The sequence below is a fragment of the Varroa jacobsoni genome, unplaced genomic scaffold (genome assembly GCF_002532875.2).
Source record: "Varroa jacobsoni isolate VJ856 unplaced genomic scaffold, vjacob_1.0 scaffold_822, whole genome shotgun sequence".
Classification (NCBI taxonomy): domain Eukaryota; kingdom Metazoa; phylum Arthropoda; class Arachnida; order Mesostigmata; family Varroidae; genus Varroa; species Varroa jacobsoni.
The window spans coordinates 78,426-98,944 of record NW_019213724.1 but is presented as its reverse complement, the minus strand read 5'-3'; the positions used below and the strand labels follow the sequence as shown (position 1 = coordinate 98,944).

At 41.5% G+C, this 20,519-nt stretch overlaps 1 protein-coding gene and 1 long non-coding RNA gene across 4 annotated transcripts in view; one reads left to right on the top strand and one right to left on the bottom strand.

Moving 5' to 3' along the window:
- LOC111264124 (LHFPL tetraspan subfamily member 3 protein) overlaps positions 1-20,519 on the bottom strand; it is a 60,063-nt gene that overhangs the window by 28,512 nt on the left and 11,032 nt on the right. The window lies entirely within an intron of this gene.
- On the top strand, positions 4,212-6,022 carry LOC111264126 (uncharacterized). The gene is made up of 3 exons (XR_002682694.2): positions 4,212-4,369; positions 4,592-4,973; positions 5,878-6,022. It is a non-coding gene; the product is annotated as an uncharacterized LOC111264126 (long non-coding RNA).

Here is a 20,519-nt window from a genome sequence, read left to right as displayed (position 1 = left end):
CTAATAAACAACAACAGACATTAACATCGCTACATGATCTTGTACGGACACTTGTTCTTCTAGCAAGGCAAAGATATAGCTAGCATTCATTTATAGAAAAATGTGTTGTTCTGTTACATGCAAGAAGGGAATTTTCAACGCCTTCCTACTATACCGGCCATCAGACGACACCTTAAACATAGAGGGACATGACATGGTACCAAAGGCGTTGTTGCTGACATATACTATATGACGATTCATTGTACCTCCCTCTATATTACCGATCACCCCCCTCTCGCCTTCCCCCGCTCGACTGTATAAATGGAATCACCGCCGTTAATAATGTATGATCCAGCCATTCTGTTCATACCGATGTATGGCAAAGACTGTGATGAAACAATAACAACGACAAGAACGACAGAAAACAAAGCTTAAAAAAGCCCCTCATCACGACGATCGCAAAGAGAAGCAAAGCTAAAGCGACCTTAGAAGACACGTCTCTTATTGCCCGTACATAATGTTATATGTACATATTTCTTTAAATCTCCTGAAACCCAGTCACTTATCCCATCTCTACCACTCGTTTCGTCTCCTTTTCGTATTTCGTGATTATGTGACTCGTTCTAATCGTGTACCCATTCATGAGTTAAAAGACTACTGACCATCGCAGCAATTGTCGTCATCATGGGCCATTGTCCAGAACTGAATCACTGTTCATTCCAGCCATACATAGAACACAGATATACTTATATTTAAATATGCGTATCCACATGTCTGTGTTACTAGAGAAGTCCCAATAGAACTTTTTGTTGGCGATTAAGCCTTTGTAGAATTTATAATCGTCTCGTATCTGGTTAGCACAATGGCTGCATGGCCTGACAGTACTACACGCAGCCGCAGCCGATGTTGTCTCAAAGGGTAATTAAAAATAAAGGCGAAGATGGCCGTCGAAATGACCTTGCGCGCTGGCAACCCTATAAGTGAGAGGCGAGGAAGACGCAGGAAAGAGCAGAATCAACTTCTCTGTCAGTGATGGAACTTAAAAGCGTTAGCGACACTGCTGCCGCAGCCATGAATGGCGATGGGACGTAGACGTGCGGCGGATACGGGCACTAGTTCACAAGCTCGCAGTTATAACAATGGCGATGAGAAAAACAGCACCAGAAGATTCCTCAGAAGCTTGTTTGCTTGCAGCTGCCTGGAACTTGCTTTGGTTTTAGCCCCTTTTTTTATGCAAACTTCCTCGATTTTATCTATATATTAGCGGATGGATATGTGTTACGTTATTGCACGTATGTACGCGAGTGTATTGAGCTCTTCTTTACAGATTTGATCTCGCAGACGGATGTGGATAGACTAAGAAACTGCGCGACTTCTACGAAGGATGTCATAATTGCATCTCTAAGCCTTTTGCTACTCTCATATTAATTTATTGTAACCAATATTTCAAATTGGAAAAAAAATCAGGTGCATGGTTGGTTATAGGTAGCATTAACGGTTAGAATAATGCCACTAGTCCTATTGAACAATGATGTTTCGAAATCGCGTCACGTGTGGGTTGCTCCACAGAGACAGGCACTTGAAACGGTGCCCTCAGCACACACATAGGACCGCTTCAATGGAATATTACGCATATTGCGATACAGTTGGGTCACTCAGCTGGGACGCAACGGCGCGGCTGTACACAAAAGCAATTTACGGGCAACAAAAAGAGCACGACCATGTCCTAGATGGACTCAAGCCTTGTAGCCAGTTTTAATGTTTCTCGAAAATATTGACGTTTACTTAGTTAGCCAACGCTTCTTCGATGATGACTATTTGATAATGGTGCAAATTCAATTTAATGACAGTAACTCCTCTTCAGTCTTCGGAAGCATAATGCCCTTCAATTGAAACGTTAGCTACGGATACGACTGTTATTTGGTCGATCACCAGCTGATGCCTGCGTCTGAGACTCGTGTGTCCAGTGTCACGATTTGCAGAGGTTACTGAACCTTATGCAAAATTTTAGCATGCGCAGTATAGATGACGATTCACGACTCCATAGCAAACAATTTCCATTTTGCAAAAGGCACTATCTAGAGTTACGCTGAAGTACGCGCTGCTTGAAATCAATCGCGTGACACACTATAGGGCTTTCGCCTGTTGCGATTTTCAAATTGTTTTCGTTCTGGCGAATTTGTAAAGACGCTGTGGATCTTGCAAGACGAATTAAGTAAATTCTTTTTAAGTTGATAATTTGGCTGCGTTACGTTAAGGGCGGGATGCTTCCCACTTTAGGTGTATTGTTTGCCCCCTTCTTTGATATCCCACTTTTGCCCGTGCTTGTTATTTGTATTGTATACGATATTTTTTAATTACTGCTGTCTGTAAACGATCATTGAACTCCTTCAACCTGCTGAGCAATGACTATTAGAATTATACTGTCTCATATAAAACATTAAAAGTATTCTGCAATACTCCGATACAAAAATTGAGTGGCAAAACCATCATACGCATGTGTAGCATGACTATTCCTCGGTAAATCACTGTAGGCTTCCTGCTGGATATTTTCATTTTTGTTGGCCTTCCTATTCCCGCTTTAGGACATTTGAACTATGCCTGTCTTCTTCCCCGTCCGAAGTGGCCACGTCATGTCGCTCTACGTCACCTGCTAACATTTATATGGGGGTGAACGTCTCTAGTCGAATCGAATCTTGAGATAATAGGCTGGCAGCAACGTCTGGCAGCCTATTATCTAGAGATTCAATTTTTTCACGTCAAGGAGCCCGTTGTTCATTACATCGCGGTTGAAGTTCCGCTAATCACAATCAACCAAACGATTTGAAACCCAATTTCGTGCCCGCCTGCGGTGATCAGGAACTGCCCAACCAATGAAGAAAACGTCGAAGCTAAGTCGAGACAGGAAACAACTCGAGCTAACAGAACGCGTGCACGTTTTCTCCGCGAATCGCTTTCATCGCGTCGCATCACAGAACGGCGTATATCATTGAATCTAAAAAGCGAAAGCAATAAAGAAGCAATTACGTTCATTCTCAAACCCAGTACTGCCATTGACTTTCTAAGGATAGACCGGGCCGGACGCGGGGCGACGCTACGGCAACGACCGACGGCGGGATCGCTAGCATCAAAGCATTACCAGCAAAATACATAATCGCCTGTCCATTGGCTTGACATCACGCCTATCCGCCTAGATGCATTACATACACCACGTGCATGTATGTACATCATTTCTCTAAATAGATATGTTCCCTGTCCCGATACCAGATGCCTGCGCACGCAAATAGTTCGTTCGGCGACGATGATTAATGATGAACCACCCTCGTTTTTTTTAGTTAGTGCACATTGTGTCCTGCCGAAGATGTCGGGTGGCCACACCATGTGTCAATGCTTTTACTCGCGCTCTTTAGAGCGAGAGAGAGAGGGGGGAGTAGTGTGTGTGGTTCTACGGTTTAAATCGGGCGGCGCAACAGCCATTCAACTTCATGGTTGTTAAAACGCAGTTGGCGATGGTAGTAAACGCATCCTCAGGGACGACGAAGACCTCTTCTTATTATTAGGAGACAATTATGATTATAATTATTATATCTTATCGTGTGACCATTATTACATCGGTACCAAATTGTAATGATAATAGTGTTAATCGTCACTTCAATATTAGCGTTCAGCGGAAGCTGTTAGCGACTTGATCCGATGATTGATTGATCAACGGATATAATAAGATCAGAACACTAATTCATTCTGCTGCAGGGGACAAATGAAGAAAGACAGCAGAGCTTTAAGCGAACAACTGGAACACCAAACGTAAGATATTATAATCGCTGCAAAGAATAGGCAGGTCTGAAACTATGTTGGATTTTATAAATCTCAGTCATACGTAGGCCGGCAACTAGACCTATGGGCTGTTTGTTGACTGCTCATAGGATTCTGCATAGCACTGGAAGAATTTTTGGCAGGGGGAGAGGGTGATCTATAGCGGAATAGGGAGAGAAGGAACGTTTAGCCAAGCTAGTAACTTGAACTTCTTTATTTTTACGAACTTTTAATTGTAGTTCTCATGATGGCCTAGTGATGGTTATAAGAACAGCTAAAACTAATTTTCGACAGCGCCTCGGTTGTTCACTTGAAATTATCGGTAAAAAAAAACTGCAAGAAAACGTGAAATCATTATCCAGTTCTTGATGGAGGACGAATTCATTTAGCGGGGTCTTTGTACGAGAATATGTAGATGAACGTTCTGCGTTGTTATGTTGTAAATAACGTGAATACCGCACGGTACCATAGACATTGTGGCAAGTCTACACCGGAAAATAATTGTTCGCTCCCTCAGGATCTGCGGCGATATGGGTACGACGCAGATAGCCTCTGTGGTTGGGCGACATAAAGAAACGTAAGATGCATCCGTAAAACACCTTTCAAGGCTGTTCGTACGTTGAAACAAAAATAAGGAATGGTTACGAACTAGCAGCAGCCATCTCCATGATCGTGGATTTATAAAAGAGGCAGCCTATTAGATTACGAGAAAATCGTACCTGGCCGTAGCCTATCATGTTTCCATAGCATAGCTATCATAGGATTATATGCGTATTGTTTTGTTATCGATTTGCCACAGGAGCCGCTAGTAATAAGAAAAACTCGTCTACATCCGAGTTTCTTCGATCGAGGCAAATGTCACTACCCTCAAGCTGGCCAACGGCAAGCCTAGACGAAAAGCAAGGTGCTAAAGAACTCCTGCGTATATAGACAATGGCGATAATAACAGTGTGCTGTTCTCGATTCTTCGCTGCGCCTTCTCGTTTCGACCGATAGCGTTCCAGGCGGCGGCGGTGATGTGGTTTTTCAGTATACAACGTTCGTGTGACTCGCAACGTAAATTCGGTCCAGGCCAGCTTTTTGCTTGTCCGATTGTCAGTTTTACGTTATAGGTACAGGCACCACCTATAAGTCTATGCACCTTACGTTTAAAAATTAAGGGAGCCTAGTTATTGAATGAGGTAAATACCGATGGTTATGTTATTATACACTATCTTATTCAATTGATCGGAGCATCTTGGCCAAGATGCGGTGGCTATTTAAGACGCAAAGAATGCTAGCGATATATTAGGACCATTCTGGCTTAACACTGGGCAGAAAAGCTAAAGCAGGTGTGGGAACGCTAGGCAACATGGTGTCATACAATTCGGGGCTGTTTTACTATATGCCACGCACGATACCGCCTGGTCGGTACTACAGTTATATACGTTATAAGTAGATCCCCTCAACAGTTTGTGCGTATCGACTACAACTACTACAATTTCTGGCCCGCCTCGTTTTAACACTTTAAAAAGTACCAGATTACATAATACGATTGTTTATTGATTATTCGTTTTGCAATAACATAACGGTCCTTGTTAATGCCGTCGATAAAAGACGCTGGCAATATCGTGTGTTTGGTTTTTGAATTGAGACAACGAAGCAGATGAAATATCGCTAGCGTTTGCTATTTTCACGCTATATATATTTGTCTTAACGGTAAGCGTTGTCGTTTTAGTAAGCTTACATTAACTTGTCGCATATGCCAACATTCGATATTAGCTTCAATATCTTCATGGTCATAAAAATAAGAGATTTTTGTCAATGTGGCAGCGTTTATGAGTGGAACGTAAATCTAAACAAAAAGATAGGTTTCAACCCGTTAGCGCGCACGCTACAGCTGAAATGTAAAAAAAAAACTGAAAACGAAATCATCTTAAGTTATCTTATAGGATGTGTCTATCGTGTATCTAACGCCGATATGATATCTTAAACAAACCAGAACAGCCGAGCTACAGAGAAATATAGAAATGGTGATCATTTTTAAATGCGCAAACTTTGATAATATCGAATTATACTAATTTCGCGCACTTTGGTCAATTTCAGACTCGACTAATACTTTCTAGTTAAATTGGGCACTGTTTCTGTAAATCTGGCCAAAAAAAGTGGCAGAAAATAAAGAAAACGAGCGATTTATGCACAGGGACGTTTACGTTTGACATGTTAAAATAAACATCAAATATTTTGCGTTTGTTTTTTTTTGTCATTGTCGCATATCGGCAGTCTATGTTTGTTGGCTACAATGGTGTGAAATCAGAAACAAACTTTTAGCGTGAGAGGATTATAACCCTTTTAGCGTTGCACTATGGCCTAGGCCAAGTATGAAGCCAGAATCTGGCTATGTGCATATATTGATTTGCCTCCGGCACGTTTCGCCGCCCGAGGAGCATTTAAGGGACACCTCACAGGCAATCGGTTATAAGGTTGACTTGACCAAGGCACCTTTTCAACAATTAATCTTACTAGTAAAGATTTTTTTTCGGAATTTTGAACGTTCTCCCCTTTTTCGTTTCCGTCTATTACAAACTTTGCTCGTATACGTGTTTGGCTGTCTGTCCCGCTGATAAACATTGAACACTAATAATGTCATATAACCTAGGACTTAAAATTAGATAAGGTCAAATTGAGTGGTAACAACGAAAGCGGCGCCTGCTCATGGCGAGTCAAACGAGCTAATGTTTGTGCGTCTACGTGTGTTTACAACAAAGAGTCATTCTTAGGTTTGAAAGCCACTGAAAAGGTAATAAAAAAAAAAAAAGGACGAACAACTACTTCCGATCTAAAACTACGGTCGAAAGTAGCAGCAAAAAAGAACGGAAATTTCTTAGCGAAAGCGGTGGTCACAGCACTGACTGAAGAGAAGGCAGCATCACATGATCTTAAGCAGCCCCTGCGGACTGACTGCCAATACGTAGCCTTCAGCCACTATGGTATCTGCGAACGTGACGATCGCTGTTCATGTAACGTATGCGGTTGACTATGAGAAAGCAAAAGAGCATAAAAAATTCAGCAAGGACTACCGATTGACTGGTCGTTGGAAAGCAAAGTACGGCATAACACTGGTAAAATGAACTGAACGGATGATTGAGACCGCACAGGTCACAAAGAACTGTATTTCGAAGAAAAATGTCTACTCATTCACAGCCAGCAACCAGACTGGGACTGTGAATCGAGACCCCAGACAAAACAAGATCTCTGTAGTGCAATTAAGCTAGTGAAAACGCGTGACGATTTTTGCGACAAACCCGACAATCTGTCATTTCGATGATACGACGCGTTAACCCGCGCCTGGGATTTGCGATTCTGCCCTTTGTTGTGAGATGCGGTAAAGCGAGGCGAAAGCCTTTGCGCTGCCGTACTGACCACGAAGAAACGGAAAATTTTATAGCGGTTTTAAGGATCCCTTTAGCTAACTACATGTAATGAGAACAGTATGTGAAGACTTCAATGTGATGAGCGGCGATGTGTCTCACGAAAGCAACCCTTATAAAAAACATGTTTTCCGTTGCTTATATACTCAGAACTCAACCGTTACGTGTTCCGTGCTTATCGCGGAAGGGAATCCTGGTTGTCACGTATTCGAACTAAAGAGATAAAACGATTTTTTAAGATGAAAATGGCTATACATGTGTTATCCCTTTTCTAATTTTGATAATGTCTTTCACAAGACATGGCTAAACTTGACCGGCGGACTGGCTTAGCGAGCAGGATCGACGACCTATTTGACAAAGGTTAATCGGTACGCAATACATAGACAAGAAGTTGATTAATTGCGGCGGCGGTAATCCGTGCAGGCGTGCAAAATTTGCCCATACACTTTGATCGTCATTTTAGTAGAACCACCTTTAAACTTTTAGGGTCATTGCATGGAGTTGACAAAGAATCAGGAAGTTAGATTATTATTTGTATGCTTGTCTTCTGGCTGGACGAGTGTGTCTGTATTGCGTTCCTGTTTCATCCTCGCTGTCGTTATGGCTGTGACATTATTACTATTTTTCTGCTGCTGTATCTCCACGATGGTCTTAATTATATAGTAGTAACATAGTACTTTTATCGCGTTGCTTATGTCTTGCTGGCAGTTTGGATGAAGCTGAAAAAAAACTAGTGGCAAGACGCGAGGCAAATTCTCCGATTGCGTGCTGATTGGGTTTATTTACTATTAACATACTCTTCCTGATGTTGTTGCTGCTGTTGCCACATCCCGTTCGTTGTTGTTGTTGTTGTTCCGGATCTACAGACACCGACTTCGGCATGACTCCGACGGAGGCTTCATCAACGGACAAGGCAGGATCGCGTTGGGATCATACAAGCCACTTGGCACTGTCCACTGCCAGGAATGGTCATCTTCGAATTTCTACTTGTCTAGAGATTTCCTCTTGTATACGAAACTGTAGTTGTATGTGATGCTTTTACCACATCATCGGCATATGGCAGGATATCAATCGCATTACCGCTGCAGCCGCAATGGCCACAGCCAGACGCTGCTTGCCACTCGACTGTGACGGATGCCAAGCTCTGCGGAATGAAACGAATGATTAGGCGGGGTGACGAGTCTTATTTCGTCGACGAGAATGTACGGCTGGCAAAGTCTGACCATAGCCGATATGCGATAAACCAAAGCTTTGCAGTGCGAAATGTCTGTAAAGAAAAACATCTTCGAATTGTACGCGTTATATACATCGCACTGTTTGAACGTACGGTTTTCGAGAATACTAATCGGATTGGCAGTGCGTGAATTTCCCGATCGTACGGCTCGTGTTGTAGATAGTGCTTATAACATAGGTGTAAATGAGAAATTAATGAAAAGAAGATGCTGTACGGTACTAGGATTCTCTGACAAAAAACTATTTTTTGTTTTTTCGAAAAAACTCTAACAATGATATTAGCACGATACTATGCATCTATCTGGATGCTAATTAAAATCACACTAGTCTTACGTGATGCTTCAGTGGACACGAGGAACAATGAGAGGATGTTTGAGTAAACGAAAGCACAGAAGGGAAAAGCTCGATGAGTTTTGTTTATTTCACAAATGTACAACCTATTTACATGAGAAAAAGGAGGTAAAAATGGTCGGAGGCAACCCAATTTTCTATCTGGGAGCCCATTTGATCATCGAATGAGGAGGCGAGAGAGATATGAGAAGAGATACTGTCCCCACAATTAAGCAGAGCAACGCCGGAGAGTAGTTCTAATGCTTCGTATACATTTCGACACGTCTATTGGGTTTTACAACGAAACTTAGGGCCACTGATTTCGTTGAGGGGCGCAGATCCTCACGGGAACGAGATGTCACGCATCAGCTAGCGTAGGCAAGTGCAGGACTTCTATCTGCTTTGTCGCCCTCCTATTAAGGTCTGAGTGACGCTCGAGGCCAAGAGCCTCGTAGTACTGCCTTGTCAACAAAAAAAACGTTTTTGAAATTTCCGGTTATGATGGCGCGATGTCTAGTCGCCTAGCATAACGCTGTTATGAGCCTAAAACTATTGGCCGCAAATACATTCACAGGCCATTCACAGGAGTCGCGTTTTGCCGCTTACCGTGGCCAAAGGTAAATTTCCCATACCTATCAAACTCTAGGTATTTCTGTACAGTTGCAGTCCTATAGTGAGTAAAAGGTGCATCATGCTAAACGACAGTTTCTTTTTCTAGTAATTCTCAGGGATGATAGATACACATGTTAGTTGCAGACCCAACGTTTCGCTCTGTAGCAGAAGAGATCTTTTGCCACAATATATTATCGAAATTGATAACAACCGTAAAGGTAAGTTTCGCTGCCAACTAGTTTAGGCTTCTCTGTTCCCAGTGTCATCACGCACATATATATATAATTGATGACTTTTTCTTTTTACCCATTGCAATGTTTTACTATAACCGGATTAATTAAACTCAATAGCATCCATCAAATTTTACTTAGGCCGCTGTAAAGTTGCGTCATATGATTTTCTATTATGCGCGTGCGCTATGAATGCATAACTAATAGAAAGTTCTATGACTTCGTCTATAGAACGTTCTTCTACGATCCGTTTATCGGCCCTACAAACAGTAGGCAGACGGCATTTGCGGTATCAACTGTGACACGCTTTTTTTTCCATAGTGATTTTTCGTCATTGATGAAGCCGGCGTCCATTCCACATGGCTATTGTAGTTCAACAACGAACTAATACATAGGAATAATAGTGAACAAATGTTAATTATGTTAAGAAGACCGATAAAGCGATGCGAGTACCTTTTCCTTAGCCCTATATTATGTATTTGGCCACATACGAAGCTATCTATATATCAAAAGGGGTAGTGTTAACGTTGCCACAACACAGCGCCTTTCTTTCACGAGCAGCAAGAGGGCCTATTTAAACAGTGCATCGCTGCTGTTCGTAACCTATTTTTTGCTTTTCTTCCGCCCGGGATCATTTCATTGGGCCGACCCTTACGAGCGGTATCAACGTTTCTTAGATAGCATGTTGGCATACCACCCAAAAATCATCAACTCCGAAAGAAATCGATTGGCGTGATTCCGAATTGAACAAATTGAGTTCGTACGGTTTATTACTTACGTGATGACTGCAGGAACCTACATCCGGTAGCGAACACTATTTGAAGCGGCAGATTCTTCCGATATTGGCGTGGCCGAAATCTCTTTTTTTGCTTAAATCCTATCCGCTTTATATATATATATAAAGGCCAGTAATGTATGTAAAAGTAAACGGTCATAACCATCAACTTGCACACAGGCTGTTACTTTCCTTTTTTCTTTTTCCTCACAACTGAATAGGCACTATAGTATTTCTACTAATATTTACACACTTTAGTAAATAAAAAATAAATCGATATATATGTATACAAACACTTATCGATACACAGACACTGGTGTTTGGTATGATCGATTGACAATCGTTCCCACATTTAGGTTACTATAGACAATAGTTATAAAACAGCACCAGGATGTATTTCGAATACAACAGCTTCAATCGATATTTGGAAACATGGAATATCTTCACAAACTGTTTAATATTTTTATATTTAGCCGCGACAAGCATTATCACTCCGAACTGACCACAAGTTTAGTTAGTTTGAAAGTCAGTAGAAAGTGATAGTTACTGTCAAACTCTGTTACACAGGTCTGCATTGTTGTGTAGGATTGGCAGGTGTTTACGGCAGACAAAAATCGCTTATATTGCCGATATTTTGAGCTCACGTAAACCGGGACGATGCTTTTACGGGCGTTACTTTACCGTCCGGCTTAGCGTTTAATTCAGCATTTATTTGTCTTTCTGTTTCTCTAAATAATGAGATAACAACATGACACTCTTCTCTGAATAGCCCAGCAGAGCCGCTCAAAAGCGACACCAACGAGTAGCTGGCATGTCCAATATCAGTAATTTTGAATACGGGAATTGGAACAGCAGTGATAGTAATAATAGCTAGCATCATTTCGAGACAAGCATTGTATGAAGCGGTATATTCTAAAGCATTACTTGGTCGGTGTCGGACAAGGATCTACTGCTACCCACAACAATCAGTGGAGACGCACGACATGCCAGCTTAAACGCCATGTCGGTTCAATTTCGTACAACTACTACTTCAACACAGAGCATATGACACTATGGCCGTGAGATCGCGCTCGCGGCATGGCACAAACGCATCGCCTTGCATGAACAATATTATTATTGTTGTTTACTTAAAAAAAAAAAAAAAAAAAAAAAAAAAACAGATGCGTCAAGATCACCACAACGGCCCTGTTCGCTGTTGACCAACGTTGGTATATACGGCCTGGTTAGCGTTGCTGTCGGCGCTGCCTTCTTCAGACCGTTGTCTTTTTACCCGGGAAACGTGCGCATCTTCTTGCTCACCCATACACTTTATTGTTCGACAAATCCAAATGGATGTTAGAACGATAAACAGGCCGACGGACAGATGGGCATCAATAAGAATAGTACCATTGGCAGTCGCGGTTGCCACTGCTTGCAACGCTTGACGCTATAATATTCAGTATGAAAAAGGGCAGGCCATGAAGCCTTTGTTGGTCGATGGTTTGCTTGCAATTTTGCCCACCACCTAATACTCCATACCGCCTCTTCATAATTAAGAACCTTTGTTCATCCAACGTCGCACTTTATTGGCACGCCGTTGGAAAAGAGTTCATCCTTGTTTGCGCCTTTGCATGTTTTTTTCAAATTGTCAAAGCGCTTAACCGTTCGCTGAGTTGCCACTAGTATGGTACACCGTTGTTTCTTTTAACTGTTGTGACTATCGTCTATCTTGACATAAGACCTCCACGTATCCATTTAAGAGTCGTACCGCATCTTCCGCCATCGTGTCGCTTGTGAGTTATCCATAAGCCAAATTGCCATGGCGTTACTTTCTATCGTTTCTATGCGTCGACCCATCAATGGATTTCTGCCCCTGGCCGCTTTTTGCGTATGTGTGTGTGTTAATCACTCATAATTATCTTCATCTTTTGTTCTGCGTTTCTTTGGCCTGACTCCGGTTTGAACAACCAGCGTTCGTCCAGCGTCTTGGCCCAGTCCGAACAGTGTTTTGCTCGGGACTGGGGCTCACTCTCATATTTCTGGGTTCTGATTTTCTGTCTTCTATCCATGTTCTTTCGTATCTATGTAATGATACTACGATACGCCATTATACCGATTAATCGATCGGTGTTCCCCGTTCAGAACGTTCCTGCACACATCATATAGGTAGGCTGCATTGCTCTGACCGCTGCTGTCATTGTAAAGACAGATGAAAATTTTAGACCGCTTTAAGCATATCGTACCCCATCCTGTTTTGCTTAGGGCTGTAGTCCTATTCAACGTAACGGTTTATTTCCGTCGCCGATGACGTCTTTTCTTTTGCATAAATACTTGACAAATCCGAGAAATAGTACTGTGCTCGTAAAAGTAACTAGCGATACAACATGTGAGGTTATTCTAAGATTAGGATATCTGATTATTCGTGTGTGCTTCTGTATATATGATCGAAACCCTTCTGTAGGAGGATTCGTTTTAGGGGGATGGGATGAGGGGAAGCTGATCCTAAAACATCAGCAGCTTCGACGACGGCTACGGCGGAAGCAGCGAAAAGGCATAGTGGACACTGCTATCGTCGGCAATGGCATTGAACAGCGGAAACACACTATGAAGCACTATGGTGTGCATATGCTCCGTACCAAAATACCAGTGGCATAGGTCGTGGTAGTGGTAGATCTGGCTGTGTTTGTAAATGGTTTTTCGCTTTGCGTCGTGCGTTTGTTAACTTTGTATCAGAAATTCCCAACAATACTACTTCGCAGATTTGGCGTAAAGTGAATGGTGTGGGAGAATCCCTGCGTAGTCAAGCTTTGTCCCTGCAACGTGAACGTTGTTGTCGCTTGCCACTTGGGTAGATCCGTACATCATGCTGTTATTTTCGCTAACTCAGACTGGCCAGTGGCGTTGAGCATTAAGAATACAGCAGAATTCGAAATACCATATGAAATTGTGTGTCCGCAAATGCTCGTATGCACGCAACTGACGGGATGATTATTTGGGTGCGCGTGCGCATGTATGTGCAGCTCCGTCGAATTGCCAAGCATTAAATACCGGACAAATGGTGCACTTTTTTTTTTAACTATGTCACCATTTTGCATTGCTAGTTGACGACCGTTGTGGCGGCTGAAGATGGAAATAAGTGACGTATGGTCAGTTTCTTCCACCTTTTGGCTAAGGTTACCAGCAACCTAGAAGGACAGACAGACAAAGTCGCTTCTATGCGTGTTTCTCTCTGTTGTGCCTCTGATTTTTGTGCTGCCCTACTGTAGACCTGCGGTAGGCTCCTATACAAATAGTGCTGAAATTCGTGGTTTTGCTTATTTGTCTCTGTTGATATTTCTCGAGGCGGTACGTAAATGCGTTGACATATTTCATCCAGAGCAAAGAAACCAATCCTCCGGTGAGGCTGGGGTCTACCATTTCAACTCGTACAACAATTATTTGACAAGGAAATTATTAGAATAATAACAATTCATGTCATTTTATTAATAGCACACACAACCAGAAATGGAAGTCAATGTCCATCACTTACGGACAGTGCTGCAGTGTCTTGTTTCATATGGATCCATATATATGCGTAAAATATTGAATATGTACAAAGTTCCCCATGTAAAACAAAGGGAAAAATATATATTTAAGCAAAGAGATGAGTTAGCGTATTTCTAATGGTTGTGCTCATCGTTCAGCCAGAATGTCTACTATATACGTTCTGTGAGACTACAGTAACGACATACATTGTTACCAGACAGAAGGTAAGCCAGCTCTTTCCTATTTCACGGCAAAATTGTACATGTGATATTATTGTTTCCATATATGATGTACTTTCTTAGATGTCCTGGCTTCCTTGGAGAAAAGTTTCCTTTACATTGAGCTGACCGACGGTGCCCTTTGAGTACTTCTACATAGAGTTGCTATTACCGATGATATACTGCGGCGATTTTAACGACATCAACAATAGCACAATGGTTGTCAACCTTGGCATACGCTGCTGCCCCTCAGTCAGTTCGACAAATCGTGATCAATGCAAGATTATATAAACGTGTCTTATTACCCGATCAATTCAGGTAATTAAAATATTCACATATCTAGAGATTTTACTACGACCGATTTCTACGGTACGTAATATCGGCGGTAATAACACTGGAAAGCGAGTACTAACACTCGATCGAATTTACATTGATCTGTTATACAAGTGCGCTCTGTGCTTGAATATTCATTTCATTACTAAGGTTGTAAAAGTAGCATTGTCTAAAAACGTCAAACCCTATGAAAACAATGGCTGACCAGAGAGTAGTGGGGCAGATTTGATCAGAACATCTTTTTATGCATGCAGGGCACCTTATATATAACTATATACATATATATAGCATAAAGGAAAAATAGTTCCAGTCAACGTGTACCACGATCGTAAGTTTGGCTGTCTTTAAGACATCCAGAAAGGCACTGGCGGCAAACCTTAAGACACCACCATACATAGGTAAATGCTTCAAAGACTATTCAGTTGCCTGGCCTAGCTGGTTGATCGTCATCAATCATCGATGCAACTCCTTATGCTTAGAAGACAGTGTCGCCTGCTTTTTTTCATACCCAGACTGTAGATGATCCCACCGATATATTCTGTTGGTATCTCTCACGGACGCTGTTTTGTTACTTGTTGCAACTCGAATTGCCAGCCTTAGCTTGCTCAGTCGTTACGATTCTATATATACGAGCCTTAAATAAAATTGTAACGTTACTACTAGTTGATCGTGATCAACTTTTCTATACGGCTGCTGGCATGTATGAGACCTGCCGGTCTTGCAATACTACATGACCAAGGTCGGCGTCCTAACACTCTGATGACTCTGTACGGCAAACTGTTTGGCACAAAGTAAAGTCCAACCTTAGAAAGACACTATAACTCAATAAGTACGCTTTAATGCTCTATACGGAGTCGAACTAAGAAAAGTGTACATTCTGTGACACAGTTGCAAACTGTTTGCCAAAATCGGCGATGAATGTTTGTGTATACCCTCTACGCTACGCCGGAAGAAGTTGCATATAATGACTGGTTGTATTTTTTTTTCTTCACCTCATTGTCGGACGATAGACGACGATGATAGCAAGGACCATATCGCTATAATATGCCGCGATCCACATTCGCCACTCACACGTTCTTGAATAAGTAATGCCGTACGAAATACCTGCCAATTTGCCAGACGAATAGGTTCCATTGTACAAAAATAAGAGATATCTATTTGCTGTCATGGATAGTATTTTTGGCCCTTGTCGCTGTAGCTCTGTCACAATACACATTTGAGCAAAAAGGTGCCAGAGAGAAGATACTGAATTTGAGTGAAAGATCTATGTCCTTCTTTAGCCAGCTAGAAGAATCAAATAATTGGAATAATCCTATGACAAGAGGAAAAAGAGGTTTTCCTGCAGCTTCCACAATTTACATAAAAAAAATCTCACGAAATCGGTTCTTTTTTACTAATTGACTAATCTGGCAGATTTGACCAGTTTCTAAATCGGGCCTATATCGCGCTATTCGAACTTGAGTAAAGGTTAAGCTACAATGTTGAAGAGCAGCTGCTTCGTATAATAATATACTTATAGTATTAATACCCTTTTCTTTAAAATTTGGTTTTCACTACAATTAGTTTAAGCATATAATGAGTCTGTATCTGTTGTCCTGCTATTTTTTGAGAAAAGCCAGGACTCGAAATGCCTTATATCACACGTACCACCGCGCACACATCTAACGATTACAATATGCCTAGGCAAAAGCTGGGTTTCATTGGATTCAATGCATCTTCTTGACTGATAAATCTACTTCTTAATATGGCTTACACTCGTCGCTAAAGGGGACACTGGGCACAGGGACGTTTCAGGGGACTACGGGTCTCCTACTGTTTCACGATCTTTAACGAGTGCTACCAGAATGCTGCGGAAAAGAATATCTATCTTTGTCTTACGTCTAATCCGTAGTAACTCAAACCAACGTGCCAAGCGCCCAAGTATAATATAACACGTAAAATATATTCACTTCGTAAGGTGCTGCTGCAACAAAATTTCACTTCTTGTTTCCCTTACAGCGATTGCGACACTGAACCCAAGAAAAATCGTTAAAAAAAACTAGAAACTAGGACTGCAACAGTCCCCCAGTAAATGGCGCCCCAAGGCATTGGAGCCACCAACAGCGGTACTGATACAACTATATGACTATGCACTACTACACACGAAGACAAAAGCAGTGGATTGGCAAACGTTTGTCCCGCTAGGCCTACGTTATCGTTATCTACGTCCAAGAAATGTTCGCCCCCATTCGGGCCTATCTGTAACAAAACGTGTGCGCATATATTCGCAAATAGCCAACGAATGAGCAGAAGACAACAACGATAGCAACAACAAAAGCGCTAGCGGCAACCTCAACAACGATCAACAGCTGCTACTGCTACTCATTTACAGGATTGGCCTATCTGTGATTCAGCGTAAGTGAGCAATGCTCATAGTGTTTACTTACCTGCACGTCTAGTGCTATGACGCAATGAACGTAAACGCGTCTTCTCTCAGGAACGAACTGTCTCTCGATGGAAGTTCGGCTGAGTTAATCCCTCTGGCCAACTACGAACAACATAGCTGCGATAGCTTCAAGCTTAGCTGCGATGCAGCCAGAGATGCAGCCTAATCGGTATCAGGTAAGCAACTATACAAACAGACCGTCATATCCATAAAAAAATATCCTAGGCAATCCTGACGCGTAATGCTTCGAATCAAGAGAGCAACATCTTTGAGCTCATGTTTTTCCTGTGCGCGGCAATGTAGACTTCAGTCACTTCAAGGAAACAGGACACGGCGTCGGTGTCTACAGGACAGAAACATCTGTTTGTATAAAAGGGATAGAAGGATCGGCATTTGAGCAAATGCCCCTGCAGCATGTAACCACACCCCTGTTTTCCTCAAAAGAAGAAAATAGTAACGGGGCGTTCAATGTCTCGTTCATGACACAGTCAGTCTAAAGTTATAGTCGTCAAAAATCCATAACCCCTTCCATCGATCGATCGATCTCGTGAAGGGATCTGATAGATACAAATAAAGCAAACTATATTGGAGGCTGGAGATGGAGACTTGCGCGAAACGCATCACTAGCACATCCATTTTCGTAGCAAATAGAAATTGAATGCAGAGCGAAAAATAAACACGAGCAAATAAAAATAATGATAATAATAATAAAATAATAATCGAGCAGATCTGTTCATGTGTCTGCGGTCGGCTATTCATCTGGCCTCGTGTGTCGATAGCACTTTTTTTTTCTCTTTTTTCCTTCTTTTGATTTCATACAAAATCGTTTTTTGTTTGCGTTAATATTTTAAATAAATAAATAAAAAAAATCGACCTCGAACCATATAATAGCACCGATATGTACTCTGCTATACTGTGTCCTATATTCTGTGATATAAGTTTTCGCAATTTTAAGTGACGCCGATATCGCTGAGACGTATAATTAATTGCGTTCAAAAACAAGTTTTTCGTGTACAGTTTGTCAAATAGATACTACCCTGCACATCAGCATCGATGAAAGACTGCCACAGTTTACTTGATTAAATACAAACTCTGTCTGTCTCATTGATTTTTTCAATGAAAGCATTCGATTGCGTTTGTTTTCGACCTAAAACGATAGGAATATAATAACGTTTAAGAGACACAATTAATTTTTTAATACGAAATTAAGTCATAGCAGTTAAATAACGATATATGACTTATTAAGTTATACTTGAATTTACATTAGAATTAAAAAAAAGATCTAAGTTTTTTTTAACTCGCTTCACCTGCTATAAAGTCGACGTTTTGTTGTGCGTCGAGCGTAAAAAATGTCCACAGCGTCAACAAAGATGCTAGAGATGCGGACAGCTGATTGTTTATTATGTGCAACTGCATCTGTACGTTATGAGCCTCTTTACGTGCGTTAAAGGAAACTGAAATGAAAATAGGACTTTATGCGTTTTATACCAGGGGTGCTGCGGTTGTGCTGCTATTGAGGTAAGCATACTTTGTTTTCAAAACGCACCGTCAAGCTGCAAAGGTCAATGTTAGGGTTCTCTTCTTCACGAACTAAAACTGAAAATATTAAAAACTCCTAATAAATAACCCCTTTCTCTCCAGATGAACATTCTAAGAATCCTTCAAGAAGTAGCTTTAACTTGCAGCTTCTTGCGTCCTCTTATTAATGATTTTGATGCTTCTACGCGCGTGATCCCCTGCTTATAGCCATTAAAATGAGAAGCAATGCCCGTATGATTTTCGGAGACTAAAGTAGCGTTCCTCATGAAGAAAACTGTCAGGAGTCTTCTAGGAATTTGGCACATAAGCCTTCTTTCTTCCATTGTACTGAGATAAAGTTGCGATACCGAAGCTTACCATCCCGTTCTGTACTAATGAAGCTTTACAAAATGAACATTTCGTTCCCTCTTACTTCGAATGGGCATGTAAAATGGGGGAAACGAATGCGCAAGTAGACACCAACCATTTGGTGTAGTGTTTAAGGTGACAGTGACGCCTATCGCAGAATGGAAAGCGTTTAAGAACGAGCATTCGGGCGAACGTTGGCGGGCTGTCTTTCATAGCGGTCGTGCGCTCATCCGTTTACTTCTAGTGCCAAAATAGAGCTAGTTCTTTCTAGAAATGAAACAGCAGATTTGTTATGGGGCATGCAATCTGAGCGGGGGTCAGCGATCTAAACGATTCCGGAATTGCACCTTGTGTCTCTTTTTGAATTCTCAGCTTGATATCCGAAGTTAGACTTTGAGCTAGATATTTGAGTCACACCTTAGCGAATCCACACCTACTAATATCGCTTGAAGTACCGCTAATCATTAAAAGATATTCGCAGATTGACTGCTGAGTTGATGTCTTGATTCTTAAATAAGCACAATCACTAGGGACGGCACTTTAAGCACATGTGAAGTATTTCGTTGTATTACCTGTCTTTGTTCACACTTAATCCTAGAAATAGCTCGTAGAAAAACATTTTGTCCTTAAATTACTCGTTTCGAACAAAAACATCTGTTACTAAATATGATTTCCTTATCTTATTGTTCCTGAACGAGCAACAACTGCATAAAATACACTAAGACAAGAGTAGATAAAAAGTATAGTGCATAATCATTGGCTATCTGCATTGATACAGCACACAAACTACTAGTGCAGTCGATTGCATGCACAGCCATGTGGCGAACGTGGGAACTTCGGGGTAAATTCGATACGAACATACATTGAGGGAACGGGCAGTTAATTAGCAGTATGATTGTTTTCTATATGTATGCTTTTAAGACTTTCTTACGTCTATAGGCGGCAACTTTTTGGCTTCATGTGATTTCTACGAAACAGTTGCCTCTCAGCATTGACAAAGCTTTGGAATTTCGTATTGGATGTCGGAAAAAGATCAACGATAGCAAGGCCAGCAGGTCTTACCGAAACAGCTCCTTGTACACGAGGAGCAGCAATACTGCATCTAAGCCATGCTCCGTGATGCCAAATATATATAGCGGCTAAGAACGTGGGAAAATAAGGAAAAATTTGCTCACGTGAAGACAAACCGCGAAGATCTATATTAATCGTTCAGATACCTCACAATTTGTGTGAATAAAGACGGTGGAGTTTCGTAATAGCTCGAGTTAGCAAACATCGATGAAGAAGTTTTATTTGCCCCATTGTGGGAATTAACTGACTTGGTATAGTAGAAGCCAGGTACAAATTTTGATCCTCCATTCACCGATCGCGGATTAGATTAACGCAACACGTTCTTCTCAAATTTGCTCCGAATAGACTATCTCCTAAATCGAAAGTTCGATCTTTTTACTCTGAACAGCGCAAGTTATCTACCAAAGATGCTAAGGTCTACTTTTTTCCGGCCAGGGCTTGGTACGACTTGTCATTGGCTTGCTTAGATGACCAACATAACGGAAGTTACTACAGTGATTACGAACTAAGTGTAAAAGAAAGTAAGCAAGTTAAGGCGAGGTTGTTTTTGATTCTGCTGCCAATACATGCTAACAGACACGGTTTTTTTTTTCTATAAGTTATTTACATAATATTATCACAACTTGAATCGAAGTACACAGCAAAATTAGCACAATAGTCGTACGTCACTAGACAGGCATGGAACCCTAATAATGAAAG